General features: G+C 46.8%; 1 long non-coding RNA gene across 2 annotated transcripts in view; it reads right to left on the bottom strand.

Annotated features, from left to right (window-relative positions):
- Positions 1–27,629, bottom strand: part of LOC140215907 (uncharacterized) — a 213,845-nt gene that overhangs the window by 183,506 nt on the left and 2,710 nt on the right. The window lies entirely within an intron of this gene.

Genomic DNA, 27,629 nt, shown 5'->3' with positions numbered 1-27,629 from the left:
GCAGGCGTTAAGCACTGCCCATACGTGGGCCGATCTCGAAGACAGTGCAATGACGGGTCGACCCGCGGCTTAGGTGCAGTTCGCCATTAAGGGACCCACAAACACAGCTTCGCTGATCATCCTTCTTCCCAGTGTGGAAGGGCACTGTGGTTTTTTTTTTTTTTTCGATACATGGCAGATTCTCACAGAAGCATATGTACAGCTTTCTGTCACACGCTTTCATGCTTCAAAATGCTCCAGTCCCAGGCGCCACGGGTGTGAACCATGTACTGTTTCGCAGTGCGACTGCGTGGTGTCGATATCACCATTGAAAAGATAAAATAGTTCAAGTACTTTCTGCATTTATGCCCCATGCACTAGCAGATAATAAATAAAACGCAATATGTAACAACCGCCTGTAAATTTCATCGATCGTGACAAAAGTTGAACTTACTCTACTCTCTTTTGCGAACAATACATGTGATTGCGGCAGGTCACGTTTGAATTAGCGGTGCCAAAAGAAATCACTAAGGCTGTATTTTCTATGTGTAAGTTAGTAAAGCTTATTTTTATTTTTCTGGCTTTCTGCAAGAGCCCCGACTCGATCCTGTATTATCGCGCGCGTGGCAGGCATGCCTCAAACCAGCTATAGCTTGGCGAGAGAGAGATTTTCTTCGAGTCACAGCTGCTGATGGAGTCTGAAGCGATTGTGCGATTAACCAGGCGCATACACGGCGCGGGAATGAGTTTTTTCTTTACCTTTCATATTAAGCAGACAAAAACTAAAGAAAGACTCTGGAAACGCAGCGGCAGGAGAAAGGTAATTTCAGTGCAATACTTGCATCATTGGTTCCACAATTTAGTTTTGTAACGAAAAGGCTGCCCCTGTCGTTAAGGGAGGCACAGCAGAGAGGCAAATAGCCTTTTAAGGAAGAAAAGCGGGAACGAAACATTCATTAACTTCGGCACCGTCCGAACAATTTTGTCAGAGTCTCGTCGCTTTGTGCACACTGATTAATGTCGGAACTGTCACACGATTTTCTTTCTTCTTTCAATATTTTTTCTTGCCCCAGACCTTCTCAATCTCCCTCGACACTTACGCAACACTGTTTTGAATAGCGAAATCATTTATTTCACAATCTATTTTGCAAGCATACATAAACTGTATAATAATGAAAGAAGGCAAGAACAATAGCGGCTTGTCACTGATGGTGTCATCAACAGCGCGTGGTTTACTCATTTCTTTACTTTGGCAGATTGTCTTTCTTTATGATTTTCTGGCGAGTTCTCTCATTGTTTCTTGTCCAGAGGGCCGCCTACTGGGTCTTGTGACGGAGAACTTGAGCAACAGGTGAACTTAATGGCTACCTGCTTCTGGTTGAGACAGCAGGCGGACAGCGAAAAAATAAAGAAGCTGGAAGCTGAACATTTGATTGGAATCAGTCTGTTCGGAGCAAACTTGAAGTTTGAAAAGTTAATCAATTACCAACCAAGAAGGTTTACTAGAACATAGCACCGTTTCGGAGTCCTAGCAACTCCTTATTTAGGAGCGGTTCAGGGAAGCTGCAACAGCTTTCTTTTTTCATTCGGCTTGCGGCCCTGGCGATGGTTCCACCAAGAAAATAAAGGTTCAGAGAAATTTCCGAATGAAAAATGATCGAAGGCTGTCCCATTCCCTTTTGCAGGTTAAATATTTTTGTAAGCAGCACAAGCCTCGCCCCTCTACACACGATGACGCACGAGGTAGACGCTGTTACGATCGACCAGCGGGGATAGCGACTTTCTAGCCTCTCCTGCCCTACTGCGACGAATAGCTTCGTGAAGCTAACAATGCGCCCCCCTCGGACAGACCTGTGTTGCCAGCAAGGCGAGACACGTTTGGTGAATCGAGTGTTGTTTGTTGGTTGCCGTTAGTACTGATAAGTTACACACCATGCTGAGAAATTCCCACGTCTTCTGCTACAGCAGCCTTCCAGAAAATAAGGAATATGAGGGAGGATACCTAACACATAAAAACCTAGCGAGGATAATCGACGAGTTTTATAGCATTGACTATAGGGCCTATAACGATAAGGCAGCACTACAGTAAACACTGGAAAAGTGGGCAAAAGGAAAGTTGGAACTCACAGCAGCGAAATATAAGCAATCAAAGCTAAGCAGGACAATGTTACTAGCAACCTCTATGATATATTTAGTGCAGCACAGTAATTCTGTACTGAACTGTACAACACCCAGAACAGACATGTAACGCCGATTAAATGCGGCTGCAGAAAATGCCTGGAATATAGGCTACTAGGTACTAGGTTCAGAAGGTCTTTAAAAGGTACCTTCAGGGGCAAAACTGAAGTGTAACGTGGCATAGTACGGATCTGATAGAAGATAGAAGAGAGATTGTACTCAACAATCTTGCGAACCAATACCCAATGCCTCATGAAATCAAATTCAGCTGTACGAAATAATTAGAAGGCCGTAGAGCTAAGAATAGTTCATAAAAACGGAGACGCTAATAAATACATAACTGAGGCCCTTTATGACTGAATTCTGGAGTTTTACGTGCCAGAATAAAGATTTGGTTATGAGCCACGCCGTAATGGGAGACTTTGGATTAATTTTGACAACCAGGGGATCTTTAACGTGCCCCCAACGCACGAGACACGGGCGTTCTTGCATTTCGCCCCCATATAAATGCGGCCACTACGGCCGGGATTTAATTTTTATTTATTTAATTATTTATTTATTTATTCATTTATGTTTATTTATTTATTTATTTTTATTTATTTATTTATTTATTTATTTATTTATTTACTTATTTATTTATTTATTTATTTGATACTGTCAACCCCGTTGTTGGGGTAATTGCAGGGAGGGTGATGTGTCAAGAATACATGATACATAATTTTCTATGTAACATACAAATTCACTGTTGCACTTGGTAGTTAACAACAGCAACAACGAGAAAAAGAAGGAGCAAAGAACAGTAGTTATACAAAGAAAAGTCAACAAAGATGCTCGTAGCAAAAGTTTAGTATACACCCTCGCAAAAGAAAGTATCTAACGCATTTTCATATTCGGCAGAACCCTCGTTGCTCACAACTGCATTAGGCAATTCTTTATTTGCAGAGATAGAACATACATAAACACCAAAACTGCATCCATCCGCGACATCCCGCGACCTCGTACTTAGCAGCGCAACACCATAACCGCTAAGCCATTCAGGCGGGTCGGCCCTTTATCGCTTTCATATTGTATGCATGATATAATACCTGGAGTAATTTTGTTTAGAATCAGATCAACACTTGCCTTTACGTTGCTTTTACAATTTACTTTTTTAGCACCTGACGTTTTTTTTCCTGATTTCTACGCGTTCAGGCATCGCGTAACGCTTTGAATCATTCTTCCAATGAACAATGATTGTTTACGCCTGCGTTAGAAGCTACAAAATGCAATGTACAAAGTACAGGCCTCTGAATTGCGACCGAATATTCTTGTAAGTCTAGAAATTCTTTCACCATCAGACTAGTTACTTACATAAGTTGATCATCAGGAAGAATTTAATTGTTACGAATTGGTACAAACACAGCAACAGCTATAAGTAAAACAGCATCAGGGACGACGACAACGAAAGGGAAAGCGAGAACTACAAATGCATGAGCTGCAAAAGTTGGGAGAAGGCGTTTCGACAGTGCTGAAGCCCAGCCGTAAAAGTGCTTAAAAAGTTTCACTCGCCTGCCTTGCACGTAAGTAAGCGCCTGCTAGCGAGAAACGGGTAACAACGATGAGCAGGCAAGCGCATCATGCCCCTCCTCCGGTGAACGAAATTATGTCTGGCGGCAGGACGAAGGTGGACAGCTTCCACAATGGCGTGCGCTCCGGAAAGAGAACTGCGTTAAAAACGTTTCGCAATGCGCATGGAGTCTGCCATGCAAGCTCATCGATCAAGCGCCTCGGCACACACTTGTCTGCATAAACATGCACAGTCAGGCTTATGCTCGGAGAGCACTTGCTGCGTACACGGTTTTGTACGCGCACGCAAACGCGCACTCTCACGGCGGAGCCGACCGAGAAATACCAGACGAAAAAAAGAGCTACAATTTCTATACGTAACTGAGTTCAGGGAAGTGGAGAGTGTAGTGTGCATAAACAGCAGCCATTTTCAACTTCTATGAACGCTTAGTGAGAACACCGATCGGAGAGAGAGCGCCGTTGAATGTTTCCGCGCGGATAAACCTATGTTCCTTCTTTCCTGTTTTGTGATTTCCCTTTTCTGCAGCCGACTCCAAAATGCCGTCATGGCGTTAATGCTTTTAGGTGCATGTAGCACGGCAGAACTATGTTCTTCCACGCCGATGTCACTGGAGGAGTTGGTGTCCCCGTTAATATAACGACAGTGTTCTTAAATACAATAGCGTTTTAAAACTAAAAGGTGGACCGTCAGTGCTATCACCAAGTTTAAAACACAGGGACATGCCAGAGGCAGCCTAAAAGGTATCAATGGGCCCATCCTCATTCACGTACGCGATATATCTGTGTATGCCTTTCTTGATACCAGAGCACGATGCGATTATTCGCAACGCCCATTTGGTCTTTCCTTCCAAAGCGTGCAATGCCTCTTCTGGCTGTGCGGGTCCTCTTGCGTTCGACACAAAGGTACAGTCACCCACTTCACGAAGGTTATCGCGGCAGCACCAACGGAAATTTATTTCGGCGCTCCCCTTCGTACGCCTTCTGACGAAACTGGGGCGAGATCAAGCTATAGCTTCTCGTTCTCTTTCGGCTGTAGCATTTCAGTCATCACCCTCTTCGGAACAGCAAGATAAATTCTGTTTAGGAGGTGCTACCGGCAATCACTTTCAAAAAGTCGGTAAATGTACTACATTGTAGCTTGGCCAACTTAATCGATCGGCCAGGATTGACGGCGTGCCTGAGGTACGCGAGGTAGCAAGATGACAGCTGAGCTATAAGCCTGTTGGGCTGAAGTCTATAACACCCAGTGCTGCTACCTGATGGCGAGCGATGAATTTGACTGGCTAGTACAGAGTTCAGTCCGGCCGTGGTAGTACGAGTCGCAGCTCTCCGCATTGAGCTACGCTGTTGCCGGATTCTACGCAGTCAGACTCACTTGTCTTTTTTTATGTGTCTTTTCAGGCTTAATTTCTTACTTTTTGGGTGTTAAGACAACCAAAAAAGGCACCTGTGTTCAATGAGATTAGCCCGTCCTGAGCGCGCTCCTTTCTCCGCTCAACGATGCAAAAAAGCTGGAGCAAGAATGTAGTTAATCCTTTAAAACCACGGGTGGTGCTTTTTTTTTTCCTTTATTTTTAATTTACACACCGCCACGCACAGAAATTCACAGGCCTTAACGGCCTGTCTAATGGTGAAGCTGCGCATCTAATTACTCCAAAGCTCATAGGGTGGCAGAAACTGGTACACAGCACGTTTTTATGAGGACATACGAACAAAATAGACTGACTTAGTAGAAACTGGCTGGTACATATTGAAGTTAGGGGAACTTAGACAAAGAGTGGTGTTTAAGCATTCGCTATTGTAGTATACGTTTTTGTAACCAAATTAATGACAAATTGTGGCCACATCGTTCTCTATCTGTAAATGGGCTTAAACGCAGAGGCGGTGATCACAGCCACTTTACCCTTTTCCGATGTAATTTACCAATGGCATTTAACCGTGATACGTACCGATGGACTACTGATGTACTTATCGAGGTGATTTACTGATGGTGACTGTAGGCCACAAATGGGCCTTTGCCCCATTTGTGGCCGGCACTCTAACGGCAGGAAGCTGGCGATAACAGGTGCCTGAACCCGTCATACTTACTCACTGTGCTAGTGATAGCAGCCTATTTATTATTTTATTATTTAATAATTTGATTACATCGCTCTCCAGGGGTCTTGGTTCTGAGTTGATGCGCGTTTATCGAATAAACACGCATTACGACAGCCTTCGACTGCAGCTTGATATCGTGTGACTTCTGCGGTCCAAAACGGCCCATCATCGAAAGCGTGTCTACGACTATACCCGTGCGCAGTGTACGAATTTAGCACACGTCCTTGCGTTATTCGCGACAGAAGTCACCCTATGAAAATCTCCCATGCATGAAATGCTCCGAAATTGCCACAGGAAGGTTACGAAGACACGCCACTACACATCACAACACATAACCACTAAAAATGAGACTATGGATTATAATGTCATACTACGACACTAGGGGCGTAGCCAGGAGGGGGGCTTATGGCACTTCAGCCCCCCCCCCCCCCCCCCCGAAATTTTCTCGTTCTGTCATAGACCGCCGACCGAAACAACCCCCGGTGCCGGAAATCACTCTGGCTTTTGTCTAGAATGTATTTTTCACGTTCGAAAAGACATTTCCGCGCGAAGATTGGGAACTTGGGCTGGATTTCGTGGAAACCCCCCTGCAGCTGGAGTCACATAACGCAAAGAGCCCCATCCGAGCACGAAGTTTCAAGGGCGTTTTGATGGCGAGTGGGCTCGTTGCGGCATCTCGCAGATGCCGCGGAATCTACGGCGGAGCATGGATTTCAATTCCGAAACCTTATGGGTATAAAGATCACAAACTTTTGATGCGAAAAGTGCACTGACATTTCCAAAGTCGTGCTTTAGATTTTATTAATTATTAGATTATAGGGTTTTACGCGCCAAAACCACTTTCTGATTATGAGGCACGCCGTAGTGGAGGACTCCGGAAATTTCGACCACCTGGGGTTCTTTAACATGCACCTAAATCTAAGCACACGGGTGATTTCGCATTTCGCCTCCATTGAAATGCGGCCGCCGTGGCCGGGATTCGATCCCGCGACCTCGAGGGCCGGTTGAAGACTTCTGCTTCAACATGCCACTAGCCCGGCTTGGTGCAATGTGGTATCAGTGCGACAGGGCCCCAGCCCATACCTGCAGTCATGCACGAGCATGACTTGATGTTACCTTCCCAGCGCAATGGATAGGGAGAAACGGGCCTGTCCTGTGGCCAGCAAGGTCACCCGGCCTCAACCCTCTTGACTTTTTCTTGTGGGGCTATATTAGAATCACGTATACACGACGGCAATGACGACTCCAGAAGCCTTGCAGGAGAAGATAATTGAAGTCTGCCACATCATTTCCCCGACGGTGCTCAAGGCAGCGACAGCAAGCCTTCTCAGAAGATCCCAGTGTCGTTTGGCTGCAGAAGGTGACCTCTTCGAGCACTTGCTGGGAAAGCGCGTGAAAAATAAACGTAAATTCTGTGAAAGACGGCGTTTGGTCACTTAAGATACTCTTATTCTACTATATTCAGCCGTCTGAAAACGGAGTTTTTTTTTTTATTTAGGGATGTTCAATTTCCTTACAGCTATACGAAGTGACGGCTTTGTTGCTTCCGGAAGCACAAGCGATAACCGCTTCGTTTGCTTATCGCTATAACGAACTGTCGCGAGGGGAGCACATCGCTGGCGTAAATGGCACAGCCAACGCCTACGTCGCTACCCTTTCGCCTTTTAAGCGGCAGCGCGCCTATGGCTGTTTGTGCGCGGAACATTTGGGAGCAGTGCAATCACGACGTGCAAGCGGGCATGTAACGTGGTGTTTTGTATTTCGCGGTCCTCATCAGTAAGCTAAACTACCCTAATGCAAAATGAATAGAAAGACAGAAACTGTTTATTCGGACGTTTTGCAAACCACTCTGCAACTTTCTAATTAGAATTTTGTTCCTAGTATCGCTGCTTCAGAAGTTAGAAAAAAATCTTGACTAAAATCTAATTAAGGAGAAATACAAGAAATAGCGTGACGCACTACATACAAAAGCAAGCAACCTGCATTTGGTCGCGTCGCCTTAGAGTGCATCGGCATATTTTTTAAAACTCTGGTTAAAGTTAGCTGAGACACCCTGTATACAATGACTTTTGCTTAGATGCGTAGATTTATTGGAGACTTATATGTATATTTAAATATCTTGTTATGAGGTTTTGTGGATATATGCAGTGAACTTTGTTTTCAGTGACACTTTTTTGCCCTTTATCAAGCTTTATCTTCGCATTTGTGTATTCCATCGTATCTTCGCATGTATGTATATATTGTATATATTGCAATAATGTATATATTGCAATAATGTATATATTGCAGAACTCCTGCTTTTTATATTTGATCTCTGTTGCGACTATAATTTCGGTGCAATTACAATACACGACCATGGTGACAGCTGCTCTTGCGCAATGCATTGAAACGAAGAACAGCGTCATTGAGATTTTTGCCTGCCCGTTGCATTTGTACAAAAATGTAAACAACGCTCTTCAATGACAAAGTTCCATTAAAATATTTGTCCTCAACTCGTTCATTTCACGGCCTTTACATTTATCATATCAGCGGCATGCACTGCTTTGACGATTTCGAACTGATATAGTTCTAAAGTTCGTGTGTTATTTTCTTTACTTATTAAATAGACAAAAAAGTGGAAGCATTTATATCAGTTAATGGCAGAACTTCGGGACATACCAATATATTCTTTAATGAAAAAATGCATATTTCACTTGTCAGTGTGCAGCGTCCAAGAATTGGTTTGCAGCATCTTTGGCGATGGCAATGCAGTTATTATTCGTGTATTTGATCCCTCGACAAATTCTGTAAGGGGCAGGCCGAGCTCCAATGTGAGCGCCCCCCCCCACCCTCGTACGAAATTTCTGGCTACGCCACTGCATGACACGCACGAGTTAGATCTTGTGCGGATGTCGACGGATTATAATCGAATGATACGATCTGATAATCTCATCACATTTATCACGTGAGCAACGGATGAGGGCCTGTTACCGTCTTATTCGCTTATTTTTATTCTAATTTGATTGTACGTGTTCGTTTCTTGTTTTTTTCTCGGGACGCTGGGTTAGTGGCATACGGATAACTTCACCACGGTGGTCGGGAGTGACATGCGAAATAGCTATCGTGTCACCAAGGCGATGGTAGAAGAGACTTGCTAAATAATATATTTCCATACCCCTGCAACTTTACGAATTTAATAATGGAAGAGCAATGAATCTACCACACCTTCCTGTCAAAAGAGATCCCACCACCGTGGTGCAATGCGTCATCTGCACACAATTGTTATCCCGTGACACTATTTGTCATGAGGAAGCTGTGAATGGAATAGAATGAAAGGAAATGAAACTGTATGAGAAGAATTTCGGTACTACATTGGCAAAAGAAAAAAAACGAAATCTTCTCGCTTTCGTTGAGGTTAATGCACTCTGTCTTCATAAAACTCCGCAGCACTCTGAAAGGTACAGCTTGCATCAGCAAATCGCATGTTGCATTCATAGCAGTATTGCAGACTGGTAGCCCAGTTATTGCCGTTCTGTTAAAAAGACCTGTGAGCGCCAAAGTCCTTCTAAAATGGCGGCTTCATTAGTTGGTATCTGATCCATCTGTTCAAGGCTGCATGCTGCTACTATGACCCCCAGTACGCGTGCATCCATGTTCATTCTTCACCATTTACTTTTATGTAGGATCAAATCACGAAAAAGTATTGACGCAGTTATCTTTTGGTAGACGCAAACCCCGTCGATAAGAATGGCCTCGTCGACAAGAGCCCTGCCGACCACCTATCGGGTGAAACGTGCTAGCAGAGTCTTCCGCGCTTGCGCGCACAATACAAAGATCAACGTGGTTCTGAGCAAATCGCAAAATACTCGACCACAGCCTTCGCCCGAGCGATATATGCTTGCTCGCCTAAAGAGGTAGAGATCCGCTGCGGCGGCAGCTTGCTCGGAGGAGGCATGGCGGCGTTTTATTGCGAACAACCCCAGTTAGCGCACTTCGCCTTTGCACAGTGTTTGGTGCAGCGTCCTTTTGGTGAACGAACCCGCCAGAACGATGACCGCGAAGAGTTCGCTTTCCGCTTTTCTGTGCTCCCTACTTTTGCTGAGCCAAGATGTGGGCGGTGTCGTTATTGTTATAAGCGTATTTTTATTGCCGCCGTGGGGCCGTGAAAGAGCCCGCTTGCCCTACCGTCTTTATCTCGCGGCATCGATTTCTCCCAGGCAACGTATCTCCTCTGCACGCGTACACCTTTCTGTTCACGATGACCGCGTGGCCTCAATACTCGCCCGTTTCCAATATTAGATTTGGTTTCGGCTTCTTTATTTGCACTTCTCTACCCGACGAGATTCCTAGATGCCCGAAGAACCTTCAGGCCACCAAGAAGATTGTTCCCTTTCACAAGTCGGGCATCGTAGTTTTAAGTCGAGGCGCCTTTTTGATCTTTTCCAGGTCCCTGACTTTCACCCGTCCGACATGCTCGCTCTTTTCTGTGTTTCCTAAGCCCCAGTCGCACTTTAGTTCTTGTTGTTTTAACTCGCTTATAAATACTGCACGACGTATTACCTCCCATCGACTGCTCATGTCTTCTCGAATATTTTCTCCCCGTTTTTTTTTGGCTACTCGGCCTTCTAAGAGTGGAACGCCGTTATCTCAGGAAGCGTATGCTGTTTTTTGGAGTAGCAGGTGCAATGTGCGCCGCACACGTCTGTTGCCTACGGCTAGGTCAGGGCTTAACTATGGATTTTTTGAAGGTATGCATACCCTTTAGGTGTGGTGGGTCAAATATTTTCCTAAAAGTAAGGAGTATCTTAATGACGTAAGCCTTCGTCTTTCTCATCAAACAATATCGCATAAATGCACAAATATCCCGCTTATTGATGGTTAAATAGCGGTGCGTATATAATGCATGCGTTTGCCTCTGGAACTCAACTGAAAAGTGATATTGAACATGTAAGTAGGGAGTAGCTACAATAAAATGAAGACGGCGCCTGAATTAAGAAATCAGTTGTTGATTACAGTGGTTTGCACGAACAGACGCAAGTGTACGAAATGCTTCGCTCCTGCGTCCACAGTGAATTATAGGCAAAAATTAAAAAATTGAAGAACTCGGAACCACTGTGGTAACACGCGGCCGCGCAGCCTGTAGCGGTGGCGGCAGCTGCCATGCCGAGATAATTGCGCGAGCGGTGAAGCCGGAGGACAGTGCGCGTGCGTAATGGTGACTAGACGAGTGAGCATAGTCCTTGCCTGGGCTACACAAAAAAGGTGAGTGCTGATTTCGAACTACCGCAAGTTTTATTTAAATCAAGATCAACAACTACACGGCACACCGCGCTGCCATATCTTGATTTCGCCAGCTGAGACGGGAAGGAGAACAGTTATCGTCTTGGCCTATGCCTCCGCCCCGTTGTCAGGCTAAATGCCGCACGCAGCAGCCACGTAACATGAGGGAGGAGCTTTGCGCCGATCCTAACTCTCTTGCGCGGGCAATCATGCGAACGACAATTAAAATTTGAAGTCGGATATCTTGGAGCAAAAACGCGCTTGAAGAATTCTTCAAACTGATACTGTGTAGAAACAAAACTGCCTATAACTTTTCAATACTAACATACTCACCTACTGCAGTCAACAAAAAGTTAATTATTCAATTTTATTAAATTGGATTCTCTGGATACTTCAAGCACTTTTCCCTCTGCCGATATCTGCCTACGCTCTTTCACGGCACTCACTGATGCACGGCGCGACTCAAGCAAGTGAGAACGCGGGCTCTCCCAAACAGAAGCTTTACGACGGATATAGACACATATGCAATGGCGTTGTAGTTTATTCGAAATCAGAGATGCTGAACCCCAAAATCTGCAGTGCAAGCGACATAAAACCGACAGAGGTTGGAAGGCTGCGGTAATTGAAGCTTTGTTTGTGGCGTCCCATCGCGTAGACCCTGTGATCTGGGGCCAGTGGGACTAAACAGACTGCGGCTGGAAGGCCGCGTTTAGTGAGTTTGTAGAGTGACATGAAAAACTCCCTATACAGCTTTCTGTTCCTCGCTACGTGCTACATAAGTGTTTTCGCGAACGTGAAAACAGCCCATGAATACACGCAATGTGCCTCGAGCGGCCAGTCGCGCGGCAATTTTGCGTGCATTTGCGGGCTACTTTCAGGCTCGGAAAAACACTTTTATGTAGCACGTATTGATCAACAGAAAACTGTATCGCGAGTATCTTATGTTGCTTTGGAGTTTTCTCATTGACAATTTTCATCTAATTATAATATTTGAAACGTTGATTAATTATTAAAGACTAATTATTTAATTGGGAGGAATTTAAAAAAATAGTTTGAGTATCTCCCAACGACGGCAAACCACTTTACCTTTGTTCTGTCCAGCTACGGGGCATTTGCATATTTTTAAACTCTGGCTAAAGTTAGCTGGGACACCCTGTATAGGTACACAGCTTATATTAGGAAGAGAACGCTGTGAGTAGCGTGGCTGGGACCGCTTCGCTAATCGGGAGATCGCGAGAGGCAGCGCATGGGTGACGCGTGGGTGCGATTGACAGCAGCCGCCGCAGACAGACCTCGGCTGATGCAGCACTTTGTTTCGAGATATGGTATCAGTGGACGCGCTCGCCGCAAGCCTTATCGATAGCGTCGTCGGTGAACAGACGACGGTGCGCTGCTCTGGCACCATCTCGTAGGGGTTGTCGCCGCAGAGTCCGCCTTGCGCGGCGCTATGCTTTTCTTCTCATGCTTTCACCTCCTCCGCTTTCCTGCTCGCGCTCTCTTCGCTATCGCCTTCTTTCATCGCCCCGCTGCGCTCCGCCTTCGCTATTTCATCCTTCGCTGTGATCGTTCGCTCGGTTAGGCCGAGCATGCCGACGCTCAACGCAGAAACGGGCTCTTAGATGAACGCTTAGGAAGGGCACAGTGGCGACAACTTCCTTTAAGTAGCCTGTAATTGTACGGGGATTGCTGCTTGTGGCGACAACAAAATGGGGCAGTACGTTGCCCTTTCTCACCTGACGCACAGTAACGTCTCGAAAAAATATGTTTACACGCTACCGCACAAAGAGGTGTCCCCGACCTAGACCCCCATCTTCTTTGCTTGTTTAATAAATGATCAGTAGTGAGAAATTAGGCCACCTAAGGACCGGCTATCGCAGTCATCAAAAGTAAACTCCAGCCGCTAAGGAATGCTTGAAATAACCAAAATGACAGAGAAAGAGGAGCAAAAATAAAGGAAGGAAATATAGCAGAGAACAGAGACAGAGAGAGCAGCTCTTTAATGGATTCTGAAGAGATTTGCTTGGCGCGCCGCTTCATATGTACATGATGAAAAATTAAATTATGTGCATAGCTCACAACAAAGTTACACGCCTTACAGAAAACAGAGCAGTGAACAGTCAACTAAAGTGTCTCATTCAGACCAGTGTCTCTCAGGAAACGCAAAGGTGCTTTCGTTGTGTGATATGCACAGGCAGTGCAAGTCCATGGGCCAAGAACGTGTCTTAGCTCAAAGGATTGCAGTTGGCGAATGTTGAGTGCGGACATTAAGGCTATTCTTTGCAGTGCATATAGCCTGCAAGCGCGGATTATGTAGGCTAAATCGTTCTGCATGCATTTTGCACGCAAGGTACAGTGGCGACCTTATCGGTTTGATTTCAAAGAGGAAATACTTGGTGTTCGCCGCAAAGAAGATTGGGTGTACGCATGCCCTGTCGCGCCTGTTCATGCCACATGGCATGCGATACTCACTCATACGAAGTGCGAGTAGGTCCGTACTGCTTTTCCGAATTATTCAGGATCACACGCTCCGGTGTGGTCCTGTGGTCCGGTGTGAACCTGGTGGGGTGCGCCGTACTGAGCATCCCTTAACTACGACGTCACCTGCTTAACTGTATAGACCGCGCTGTGACAGCAACATGCGAGCGTCCAGTCACTGAGAGCGTTACAAAAACAGTCGCAGTCTGTGCAGTCACCCTAGGTCACTCAATTCAAGGCCGACATAAGAACAGCAATTATGCGGTGGAATTTTTGTATGTATAAAATAGCATGGTGTAACACCTGCATTACGTACCAAATCTTAATGATGAACAAATTACACTGTTAGTCTGGCGCACGTAGACATAAGAACCACTTACCTTGTGTCAACCTTTCTACGCATCTTTTTTAGGTGTTGATACCAGTACTCATCATTGTTTTGTAGAACTCAAGCAGGTCAGCAAGATATTTTACCCCAGTAGTTTCCCACCGAATGTTTTCAAAAGCATCTGGGGTCGACGACCATTCCCTATGCCTAAACTGCATTCCCTTTCCCCAATTCACGGCACTTCCAGAGATCTAACTAAATTGTTTAACCACTCTAACTGCCTCAATGACGCTTTCTTTGTTGACGCAAAAGATAGCTAGTCGTCTGCGTACGCCAAGAGTTTAGCTTCTGACACATGCAGGCGGAAACCTAGTTGGTACATGTTATGGATATCTACTCAGGTACTTCTTCTGTGAACTCGTGTGTTGATAATTATTGACCATGCAAATAAGACAAGAGAAAAACTAATACAGCGTAGCTCCGAGAATAGTTATTTAAAAGGAAAAGTTACGGCGCTAAGAGGACGAGGACGAAGCGAGACACAAACGACATATACAGGCGCCGCCTGTGTCTCACTTAGTCCTCGGCTGTTTAGCGCCGTAACATTTGTTTTTAAGTCATGAACCAACTAGCTCAGCAGCAAGTTTTTGTTAGATAGTTATTTGCGCACCATGCTGCAAGCCCGGGCTCGATACCTTGCAGGGGAACTTTTTCTAATTTTTTATGACTCGGTCATTGTTTCGAGCTCAAGCAGGCACTTTCTTTTTCTTCTGTTGGATGTCTTTTCCGAGGACCCATCTCTAAATATTGTGGCGCTTGGTGGGCGGGTTATATATAGCGGCGTGAGACGGATGTCACAACAAAACGAACTAGCCATACATCTGGTGTCGCGTAGGGATGAGTGACGCCAATGATCACTCTATGCGAGTGTCCTATTGCTACACTTAATTACGCTCCCCTTGTCAGCTGATTAGAGTGGCGCCGAAGATAGTTACTGGCTTACCATGCTGCAGGCCCTGGTTTGATTCCTCGCAAGAGGGATACATTTCCTTATTCTATTTCTTTCGCTGTCATCAATTCGGGGCATGGCAGCAAGCCTGGCTATAGTGGGTGCAGGTAGGCAAAAAATGCTCTTGCATTATTATGTCAACATTCATACACCTGCATGGTTGAAAGATTACCGGCCGCAGCCAAGAAGCTGCTGCTATGCCCCAATGGCTGAATGCAATACCACCCTCCCCACAGTTGATCGTGGATAGTAGCGTCAGCAAACAGACGCACGCAAAAAACTAAGAAATCTGTACAGGGCGCCCGGATTCACATGTATGCTTATATCACATAGCAGGGGTGCACGTATCATATAGGTAGGAGAAGAGGAAAGATGTTCGGAAGGCCAATCTGCTGCATCCAATTTAAAGGCCACTTAGGTCGCGATTCTAATTAAGGCCAAAGTAGGTTTTCCTGTCCGGCGTGCCCACAGTGTGCCGGCGTCGAATGCACGGATCACCATTTTTGTAGCGTGGGTCGCACGTGCGAAGGCGTATGCGGAGGGAAACGCGTGGCACACATCACCAAAACAAGGTCCGCGCGCCCCCTACCGTGATTATCCGCCAAGAATGGTTGATATACTTGTGGAACCAGGCGCTGGTTAATGGTCGCGGCACATAACGAATTTCGCTCGAAACGCTGTAGCGGCCTCACTTTTTATCTTTTACGTGAAACTCGTCACGAAAGTAGGTGCTTCAATGCTGTGAAGTTTGAGGAAAGATTTTTTCGTTTCAGCGAGCGAAGAGAAAACTAAAATCAATGCAGAGACACCAAAAAGGCACAGTCCTTCCTCGGTTACGCTATTAGCAGCGGTGGACACGAGCAAACACGCGATGGGTTTTAGAACTGCAGCTATAAAAGTTCTGAGTAACACTTCAGTAGTAGCTCACTGACGTATTTAGCAATTAATGCCAAGTGGCCTTGAAAGGCTACGTCCATTGATAGGATTCATCACGCTAGCACCAGCACCAATATGTTCGACCGTAACATATGTGGCGAAGCCTGAGGCGATTACCTTCACAAACACTCCGCAGGAAATTGCGCAGAATAGTTCGTTTCAGGAAACAGAGAGGGTGCACTGGGGTTATTCATAACATAATAAATTTCGCCGGTGTTGCGAAGCTATTCCTTTCCCGCATCTCTACATGCGATCTGCGCACCGGTACTTGCGACAAAAAGGAAAAGAAAGAAGAGAGCAAGATCCGCGAGCAATGCGGCTTCGAAAAGAAGTGGTCCGGTTCTATGTTATAATTCTGGCTAGTTCAGGTCGTGTGCTCTGTCTTCAAATAGAAACAAGCCTATACGTGTGTTCCACGCATATTAGCGTTCGATAATGCAAAAGATGTCTTACGATCACCTGTAAATAAATATAAACGAAGTTTGTCAGCACTCAGTTTCTTTAGAAAAATAAGGAACATCAAAGAAAGACGATGAGAAATTGCACCATTTGCATGCCTGGGTGATGCTAATTATTTCGAAGAACAGAAAAGGTCAGAGAGAAAAAAATGTGCGAAAGGCAACATAAAGGAATTATCCGGATTCTAAAGGTACCACTTCATTATTTAAAATATATATATATATATATATATTATGGGGTTTTCCGTGCCAAAAGCACTTTCTGATTAAGAGGTACGCCGTAGTGCAGGAGTCCGGAACTTTCGACCTCCTGAGTTTTTTAACGTGCACCTAAATCTAAGTACAGGGGTGTTTTCGCATTTCGCCGCCATCGAAATGCGGCCGCTGTGGCCGGGATTCCCTCCCATGACCTCGTCCTCAGCAGCCCAATCCCATAGCCACTGAGCAAGCACGGTGGGTCTTCATTCTTTTATGAAGGTTCCTTTCTTAAGAATTATTTCCAGTTCTATTTCCTCGCACAACCACCGTTTAATTTTTTTTTCAAGCGAAGGTTGTATTGCCTCAATCGTGTCAGCGTCGGTTTTGGTGTGGCCGTACGAAAAGACCCAAGCCGCGGGAAAATAAAAATTACTTGTTGGGCTGCGGATTCGAACTACCAACCTCCGGGTTGCGAGACCCCCACACTAACCGATTTAGGCACTGGATGTATTTTTTTTTCTTGCTACAGTGATAAATAGCACGAAAGAAGAAAAGCCACTCTCGGTTCATCATACCTGGGCTTTAAAGCATCATTTCATGTGAAAGAAGAAGTAGACGCAGCGCAAGGCGCGAGCCAATCCCAGGCGTTCCCTCCATCCGGAAGAGGAAACGGGTGTGATAGCGTGTTCGCTCGTCTCGCACCCGCCATTTCCCGCGACTTCAGGCACGGCATTCTCGCTGTCATTCCGTCTATTTCTCCTCCTCCTCCTCCTCCTCCTCCTCCTCCTCCTCCATGTTCGGTTCGTTGTGTCGAAGAGCAGGCTGCGTTTCATGAACGTCACCGGGAACTCGTCCGAGAAAGGGCTCATCGTCGATGTACCGACCTCACCGTTAGGGAGCGCGAAGCCAACGCGTTACGACAACGAAGAGCCGCGGACCCCGAGCTTCGCTTGCACCTCTCTTCGGAAGGGCGGTCAATTTTTTTATACCTCATTTACGCATACTTAAAAATGCGACAATACCTTGCTTTTGGCGTGTTGGTTCATTAAAGTGGAAAGTTGGGCGAGTTGGTATACATTCATAAAAGTAACAGCGCGAACAAGACGGCGACGGAGTGAAAGGACATAGGACGAGCGCAGACTGTGTCCTTTCACTCAGTTGCCGTCTTGTTCACTCTGTTACCATTGTGAATGTTGGTTCAGCTTGACGGTCTTCATAAAAATTCACTAAAGACGAAGACGAATCTAGGAACGCGAACTGATTGACCATACAATCGTTGTATGAACTGCTTGACTTATGCAATCTTTTGTATGATGATGCATGTTTTTCTACCTGATGCGTACTGCATCAAAACTCTTATCTACCACCTGTTGAAAACCTAATGCCTGACCTAGCTCTTGCTCGTGAAGGAATATGTTCATTTCTTTTAAATGTTAAAACAAAAACGTCAAGCGGCGCTGACATGTCTGCCGTATGTCTGCCTTGTATGTCTGCCATTACCTTTATGTTCTGTTTAACGCTAGGCTCAATCAAAGCTCCTTACCTACAGTCTGGCTCACAGCAAGAGTGGTTCCCGTGTTGAAATCAGGAGACAGGCTAACAGCTCACAACTACAGACCAATATCTCTAATAGGTACATGCTGTAATTTGCTTGAACATGTATTAGCGCACCATATATCTCAGCACCTCCAATCGAAAGGATTCTTCGTTGACTGTCGTCATGGTTTCCGGAAGACTGCCTCAACAACTATATACGCAATTATGTTCGGTTATAAACTGATTTAGATTCCGCTTTAGATAATGGTGAACAAATTGATGCAGTTTTACTTGACATGTCAAAAGCTCTCGATCGTGTGCCACACACTTTGCTCATTGACAGATTAAGGGAGGCGCGGCTTCCTGAGAGATAGATACTGAGGCTGCGGGCTTATCTGAAAAATCGCACACAGTTTGTGGAGTGTGACAAGACCGGTAGGTCTGCTGACCTACCGGTCTTGTCAGGGGTACCATAACGTTCCGTACTTGGTCCTTTGTTATTTTTAATTTATATAAACGGTATCACTTCTAATATCGATCATTCTGTTACAGTAAAATTATTCGCTGACGACTGCGTGATGTATAGTGTTGTTAATAGCTCCTCTTGTTAAACACTACTGAACAAGAAGCTTTGTAAACTTGCGAACTGGTGTTAAGAAAACGACATGTACATCAATTTTTATAAAACAGTTGCTATGACAATAACCATAGAGTAAAAGCCACTGCCTCATACGTATTGCATTGCTAATAAAAATATTCAGTCTGTAACGTCTGTCAAATATCTAGGACTAACTATCGCAAGCAACCTAAAATGGGATAATCATTTGAAGAACGTTTGCACAATTGCATTAAAAAAAACTTTGCTTTCTGCGCAGAAAATTAAAACACTCGCCGTCAGGTGCTAAACTAGAGGCATACCGCACTATAGTTCGAACAGTCTTTCAGTACGCTTCCGTAGTGTGGGACCCACACTACATTAAAGATATTGCCCAAATAGAACGAATTCAGCGCCTCTCTTCTAGATTTATTGTATCTGAACTATCGATATTCATCTGTTACCTATATGATGCAGCGACTGAAACTGGAGCCCCTCCGTGCCCGGCGAAAGATTGCGAGACTAAAAATGCTTTATTTGATCTATCAGAACAGAATGGGTCTGCCGCGCGAAACTTATCTTTCCCATGCACAAAACAGATAATCTAGAATTAATCACTCCAGTGTTATCCGCTCGTACTTTGCGAGGACAAAAATGTTTCAGAAGTCCTTTTTTCGCTCACAACTGAAGAGTGGAAATGTCTGCCAGCGTCTGTTGTTGATTGTACAAATGTGAATGCATTTGTGAATTCTTTCTCATTGGACTTCATGTAAAATAAGATAGAAAACCTCACCTGCGGGCAGCACTGCTGCCTGCAGTACTTTGAAAATAAATAAATAACATAAATAGATGGTCGTTTGAAATAAACGCCAGTGGGAAGTTCAGCGCCCGTCTAGTCGTACGCGTTTTTATGAAAATGGGTAAAAATAGGATTCTACAAATTTATACTTCAAGTAGAAAAGAAAAAAAATTTTCAAAAAAGGTACTCATAATACTGTATGCGTTTAATGAGTACAAAAAGCTTCCATACACCCAACAGTAGCATGAAGCTACAAATCACACCCCGTATGGGCTTCACAGAAAGAGTGCTTCTCTGTTTAAGAAAATCTGGTCCTGGTGTGGATATCGAACCAGTTATCAATGCCTCTCCAGGAAGGATCCTCTATTATCTGAGTTAACCAGGAGGCATACAAATGGCAGAGTGAGGTTAAAATAACCGAAAACTTTAGGCAGAGGGACACATTGAATATTGAGGATCACAGAATCGATTTCCCCAGAACTGATCTGCCCTTTACATTTTATTTATTTATTTATTTATTTATTTATTTATCTATTTATTTTTTTAAACACCTTCACGGCCCATAGGACGTTACAGAATGGAGTGGCAACAATGAATATATATAAAGAAAGAGCAAATGTTAGGTAACATATTGACACGTGTACTTATCTTTATCGGGCGACCACGTTTCGCCGCTTAACAACTGTAATCGCACAGCGACGGACGCGCCTGCATGTATCCGACGTTTCTGGAAAGTTATCGATGATTCTACCCGGCTGTCTGTTGTCGCCGAACCTTATGTTATCTGATTTCATCGCCTGACGCGAATGGCGTAGAACATTGTGGAATACGCGCGGGTCCCAGCGATTAGTCTGGAACATTCGACGACTGCTGTATAAAAGCCGACGCGCTTGACCCGCTGAGCAGATTTTCGACGATCGCCGAGCGTGTTCGCCGCTATCGTTGTGCTATAAGTGTAGCCTGTTTTGTGGGCACAGGTTCGCCCAATAAAAGTTAGTTTTTGTCGTTCACAGTACTGCTACTGTGTTATTCAACGTCACGACCACGTGACATCTGGTGGAGGTGCTTGTGCGTTCATGTACCGAACGCCCCCGCAAAACCGCGATCCAAGCCCGAAGCCCGAGGACAAAACCAACGTCGCCCAAGACCAGCGAGCTAGCCGCCGGCTGCAAGGACTGCCCCCAGAGCACGGACTCCTACCTGAGACGTGCAGGAAGATTGCCACCAAGTCCTCCCCAATGGCAGCCCCAGCATCCCCCGTCGTGTTGCAGCAGCCCAGGGAGCCCCCCACGTTCCGCGGTTCAACATTCGAGGACCCGGAAACCTGGCTCGAGACGTACGAGAGGGTCGCTGCATTTAACAGCTGGAACAGCGACGACAAACTGCGACATGTCTTCTTCGCATTGGAAGACGCTGCCTGGACGTGGTTCGAGAACAGAGAAGCCACGTTAACGACCTGGGACCTTTTCCGAAGTGGCTTCCTGCAGACTTTCACAAGCGTCGTACGCCGAGAACGAGCCCAAGCACTACTGGAAACCCGAGTGCAGCTGCCCAACGAGACCACCGCGATTTTTACAGAAGAAATGAGCCGCCTATTCCGCCACGCCGACCCGGAAATGTCCGAGGAAAAGAAAGTCCGGCTACTAATGCGTGGTGTTAAGGAGGAACTTTTCGCCGGTATGGTACGAAACCCACCGAAGACTGTCGACGAGTTTCTTCGCGAGGCCACTAGCATCGAGAAGACACTCGAGATGCGAAACCGGCAATTCGACCGCCGCACCAACGCTACAAACTATGCCGGAGTTCAACCACTGGCCTCCGAAGACCTGCGCGAGGCTATCAGGGCAGTCGTACGAGAGGAGCTTCAGAAGATCTTCCCGTCGTCGCAGCCTCAAGTGGCCTCGATCGCCGACATCGTGAAAGAAGAGGTGCACCGATCGCTTGGTGTTGCTGAGGTGCAACCACAAGTACCGCAGCCCCAGCCAGAAGCGATGACTTACGCCGCCGTCGCCCGCCGTCAGGGTCCCCCTCCACGACCGCGCCAGGGCCCTGTAACGCCGCAATTCCGTCGACCACCACCGCCGCCGCCAGCACGCCCACCCGTCGGCCAGCGCAGCTACCCGAGGAAGACAGACGTTTGGCGCGCTCCTGACCACCGCCCGCTCTGCTACCACTGCGGGGAAGCGGGTCACGTCTACCGACGATGTCCATACCGGGAAATGGGACTGCGAGGTTTCGCCGTCAACGCTCCACGCCCGCAGCAAGGTGAACGCCCTCGCGATATCGCTGACTACCTCGCGGCTACTCAGTGGAGTTCTCGACGACCGTCGCGTTCACCATCACCAGGCCGCTACCTGTCGCCGCAGCGCCGACCATACACTGGCCCAGCTCGGGGCCAGTCAGCGAGCCCATATCCGGAAAACTAAAAGCAGCAACCGATGGAGGTGCGGTTGCTGTCCGTCGAACTGTCGAAGATCCTCCGCCGCCGACGAAGACGCCGAAGAAACTACCTCGACGACATAACGACACGCCGCCGTCCCGACGAAGTCTGGAAGGGAAGAATGCGACGACGAAAGACGACCTGACGACGTCACATACCAGCCACAAGTCAACGCGACGCAGTCGTGATCCGACGCCAAGACCGAACTGTAATGCAAGACAAAGAGCCACCGACCTCGACGTGCTTCTCGACGGCCACGCAGTCACCGCCTTAGTCGACACAGGGGCTGATTACTCCGTCATGAGTGGACACATCGCCGCCCAGTTGAAGAAAGTTAAGACTACGTGGGAAGGCCCTCAAATTCGTACCGCCGGAGGACACCTCATAACGCCGACTGGATTGTGCACGGCAAGAATTACCATTCACGACCGGACTTACCCTGTCACCTTCGTTATCCTCCAACAGTGTTCACGAGACGTCATTCTCGGCATGGACTTCCTCAACCAACACGGCGCAGTCATCGACCTGAAGTCGAAGTCAATAACTCTGTCGGAAGACCATGCGATACCGTCGGAGAACCCTCGTAGTCACCACGCCTTGAGTGTGCTCGAAGATCAGGTGAGCATCCCGCCTCGCTCCAGCATTGTTATTTCGGTCGGCACCGAAACACCCGCTGACTTAGAAGGTGTCATCGAAGGCGACCAACGTCTACTGCTAGACCGTGAAATTTGCGTCGCAAGAGGGATCGCTCGACTGCACGGAGGAAACACGAAAGTGTTGCTGACAAACTTCAGCCAGGAGTACAAGCACATCAACAAGGGCACGACGATCGCATACATCGAGGAAATTCTGGAAAACAGCAATGCGTTTGTCCTCTCGGATTCCGCCGCATCTACCCCGACGACCATGGTTGCCGAACCAGACTACGACATTAATCCAAGTCTCCCCGTGATTAAGCAACAGCAGCTCAGAAGTCTGCTCCGGCGATACAAAGGCTGCTTTTCGACGTCATCGAGGATTCGACAAACACCAGTCGCCAAGCATCGCATAATCACCGAGGAGTACGCTCGACCACTTCGCCAGAGCCCTTACCGAGTTTCGCCGCGAGAACGTGAAGCTATAAGAGAACAAGTCGACGAAATGCTGCGCGACGACAGCATCCAGCCGTCGAAAAGCCCGTGGGCATCTCCTGTTGTGCTGGTGAAGAAAAAGGACGGAACCCTTCGTTTCTGCGTCGATTATCGTCGTCTGAACAAGATCACGAAGAAGGACGTATACCCTCTCCCACGGATAGACGACGCATAGGATCGGCTCTGCAACGCTAAATACTTCTCCTCGATGGACCTCAAGTCTGGCTATTGGCAAATAGAAGTCGACGAAAGAGATCGTGAAAAGACCGCCTTCATCACCCCAGACGGCCTCTACGAGTTCAAGGTTATGCCATTTGGACTGTGCTCGGCGCCTGCAACGTTCCAGCGCGTGATGGACACGGTTTTAGCAGGATTGAAGTGGCAGACCTGTCTCGTTTACTTGGATGACGTCGTTGTATTCGCCGAAAATTTTGACGATCACCTTAGGCGGCTTGCCACAGTACTAGAGGCCATCAAGTCATCAGGGCTCACTCTGAAGCCAGAAAAGTGCCGCTTCGCTTACGATGAGCTTCTATTCCTAGGCCACGTCATCAGCAAATCCGGAGTACGCCCCGACCCGCAGAAAACAGCTGCCATCGCAAAGTTCCCGCAGCCCACCGACAAGAAGGCAGTGCGTAGATTTCTTGGCATGTGTGCCTACTACAGGCGATTTGTCAAGAACTTTTCACGCATCGCTGAGCCGCTGACGCAGCTAACTAAATGTGACGTCGAGTTCAAGTGGGAAACGCCACAGGGCGACGCATTTCAAGAACTCAAACGACGCATGCAGTCGCCGCCCGTACTTGCGCACTTCGACGAGCACGCCGATACCGAAATACACACTGACGCCAGTAGCCTAGGCCTCGGTGCCGTCCTAGTCCAGAGAAACGATGGACATGAACACGTGATAGCTTACGCTAGCCGATCATTGTCAAAAGCAGAAGGCAATTATTCTACAACCGAAAAGGAATGCCTCGCCATCGTTTGGGCCACAGCGAAATTTCGCCCTTACCTATATGGCAGGCCATTCAAGGTGGTCAGCGATCATCACGCGTTGTGTTGGCTAGCTAACCTAAAAGACCCCTCAGGACGGCTGGCACGGTGGAGCCTCAGGCTACAAGAATACGACATCACCGTAACCTACAAGTCCGGACGAAAACACTCAGATGCCGATTGCCTATCCCGCGCCCCCATTGACCCGCCGCCGCAAGATGACGAGGATGACGACGCCTTCCTTGGAATAATAAGCGCGGAAGACTTCGCCGAACAGCAACGAGGAGACTCGGAGCTAAAAGCCCTAATCTATTATTTGGAAGGGCACACCGACGTTGTCCCAAGGGCATTTAAGCGTGGATTATCTTCGTTCACGCTTCAAAACAACCTACTCGTGAAGAACTTCTCACCAGTCCGCGCCAACTACCTTCTTGTTGTTCCGTCGGCGCTACGTCCAGAAGTACTGCACGCCCTACATGACGATCCGACCGCTGGGCACCTCGGTTTCTCCCGGACGCTATCGAGGATACAAGAAAGGTATTACTGGCCGCGCCTAACCACCGATGTCGCCCGTTATGTCAAGACATGCCGCGACTGTCAGCGACGCAAGACACCACCGACAAGACCAGCGGGATTACTACAGCCGATCCAGCCTCCTTACCGACCTTTTCAGCAGATCGGGATGGACTTGTTGGGACCGTTTCCGACATCAGCTTCCGGAAATAGGTGGATTGTCGTGGCGACGGACTATCTCACCCGCTTCGCTGAAACTAAAGCTCTACCGAAAGGCAGCGCAGCCTAAGTGGCTAAATTTTTCGTCGAGAACACTCTGTTGCGACATGGTGCTCCAGAAGTCCTCATCACCGACAGAGGAACGGCCTTTACAGCGGAGCTCACTCAAGCCATTCTGAACTACAGTCAGACAAGGCACAGGAGGACAACGGCCTACCGTCTGCAGACGAATGGTCTTACGGAGCGGCTGAATAAGACCCTCGCCGACATGCTAGCGATGTACGTCGACGTCGAGCACAAGACGTGGGACGCGGTCCTGCCGTATGTCACCTTCGCCTACAACACGGCGGTGCAAGAAACAACACAGATCACGCCATTCAAGTTGGTTTACGGCAGGAACCCGACGACGACGCTCGACGCCATGCTGCCGCACATCACTGACGAGGAGAATCTTGACGTCGCTACCTATCTCCAGCGCGCCGAAGAAGCCCGACAGCTCGCCCGCCTACGGATCAAGACCCAGCAGCGTACCGACAGCCGACACTACAACCTCCGACGACGCTTCGTCGAGTACCAGCCCGGCGACCGTGTTTGGGTATGGACCCCGATACGCCGGCGAGGACTCAGTGAGAAGCTGCTGCGACGCTATTTCGGACCCTACAAGGTCATCCGACGTATTGGCGCACTAGACTATGAGGTCGTGCCAGACGGCATTTCGCACTCGCAGCGGCGCCGCGCACGATCTGAAGTGGTCCACGTGGTGCGCCTTAAACCATTTTACGGACGCTGATGAACTTCCTTAGTTTGTTTTCTTTGCTACGAGTGCTTTTCTTTGTTACTTTCGTTTGTTAGCAGCATCGGGGCGATGCTTTTTAAGAGGGGGGTAATGACACGTGTACTTATCTTTATCGGGCGACCACGTTTCGCCGCTTAACTGTAATCGCACAGCGACGGACGCGCCTGCATGTATCCGACGTTTCTGGAAAGTTATCGATGATTCTACCCAGCTGTCTGTTGTCGCCGAACCTTATGTTATCTGATTTCATCGCCTGACGCGAATGGCGTAGAACATTGTGGAATACGCGCGGGTCCCAGCGATTAGTCTGGAACATTCGACGACTGCTGTATAAAAGCCGACGCGCTTGACCCGCTGAGCAGATTTTCGACGATCGCCGAGCGTGTTCGCCGCTATCGTTGTGCTATAAGTGTAGCCTGTTTTGTGGGCACAGGTTCGCCCAATAAAAGTTAGTTTTTGTCGTTCACAGTACTGCTACTGTGTTATTCAACGTCACGACCACGTGACAATATTCAAGTGCAGTTTTAAAGTTACTGGGGTCCGTAATAGATACAGAGGAGGTGGGACAGTGGTTCCAATCATTACAAGTTTGAGGAAGGAAAGAATGAAAGTGTTGGCTAGTGTCACTACGAGGAACAAACACCTTATAACGATGGTCAATACGAGATGATATGAATGAAGGGTGGGAAAGTAATTCTTGCTTAAAACCTGAGTTATGGTAGCAAATCTTAGGAAATAAGGAGAGACGTGCTATTTTCCTGCTTAAGGAAAAGGACGGAAGCCGTAACACTGTTTTCATAGATGAAACACTGGAAAGACGGGAGTAGTTAGAAAAAATGAAGCGTGTGCTACGATTCTGTACAGCTTCAAGGTGACTAATAAGACTTTCAGTAATTGGATTGCACGCAGCTGATTCATATTCAAGTTTGGAACGAACAAAGTTTATAAAGAAGGAGTTTAAGAGACGAAGGGGCCATTGAAAAATTACGGCGCGGGTACCCAAGCATGCGGTTAGCATTACTGACAATATAAATAATGTGTGGGTGCCAAGACAGGTTAGAATTAATGTGGATCCCTAAGTATATGTAAGTACTCACTTCTTCCAGAGAGGAACCATTTATGCTATACTTACAAGCGTTAGTGGAAATCTTACGTCAAATTTTCATTAATGCGCCCTTCGTGGCGTTGAGTTTCATTTTCCATGTGTTACAGCAATCAGAAATATTGTCAAGGCCAGTCTGTAGTACTGATGTGTCATTATCAGAGGGAATCACGCGACATAGAACACAGTTGTCTGCAAAAAGCCTAATAGAGGAGTTAATATAATCAGGCAAATTGTTTATGTAAATTAGAAAAAGAAGGGGCCCAAGGAAAGAACCTTGGGGCACTCCTGAAAGGACAGGACAGAGAGAAGAATCGTAGCCATTAGCAGTTACAAATTGCTGTTGATTTAACAAAAAGTTTTTTATCCAAGCAATAACGTTAGGGTCAAGATTTAGTTGACTGATCTTAAGATAAAGTAGTTCATGGCAGACAAGGTCAAAAGCTTTAGAGAAATCTAAGAATACACAATGAATATAAGATCCCTAGTCTAGAGCTACTAATAGTTCATTAGCAAATGAAATTAATTGCGTTTCACAGGAGAATGTCTTGATGAAAACATGCTGAAGAGATGTGAAAAAAGAATTAGCTTCAAGAAAGTTAACCAGGTAAGAATAAATGACATGTTCAAAGATCTTACAACGGACACTACTCAACGAGGTAGGCCTATAATTTACCGCAGAATAAGGGTCGCCAAATTTCAACAACGGCACCATTTTGTCCACCTTCCAATCACAAGGCAACACACCAGAATTTAAAATCTGAGCAAAAAGTTCATACCAAAAATGGACGAGTTAGCAACCGTACTTCTCAAAAAATTTGCGTTTACACTATCGACGCCGCATGATGATCAACGATAAGATCGACGATGCCATCGTAATCGATTACTACAGGAACCATTGTAGGAAAGCTCGCGTCATAAAGTTCTGGCAGGCACTCAGCACGCTCATCTAAAAATGCTTTTGAAGATACTTCGTTGAATACGTAACAACAATGCGAAAGAGAAACGGCAACGCCACCGTCG

The sequence above is a fragment of the Dermacentor andersoni genome, chromosome 2 (genome assembly GCF_023375885.2).
Source record: "Dermacentor andersoni chromosome 2, qqDerAnde1_hic_scaffold, whole genome shotgun sequence".
Taxonomy (NCBI): domain Eukaryota; kingdom Metazoa; phylum Arthropoda; class Arachnida; order Ixodida; family Ixodidae; genus Dermacentor; species Dermacentor andersoni.
This window is presented reverse-complemented; position numbering and strand designations above follow the sequence as displayed.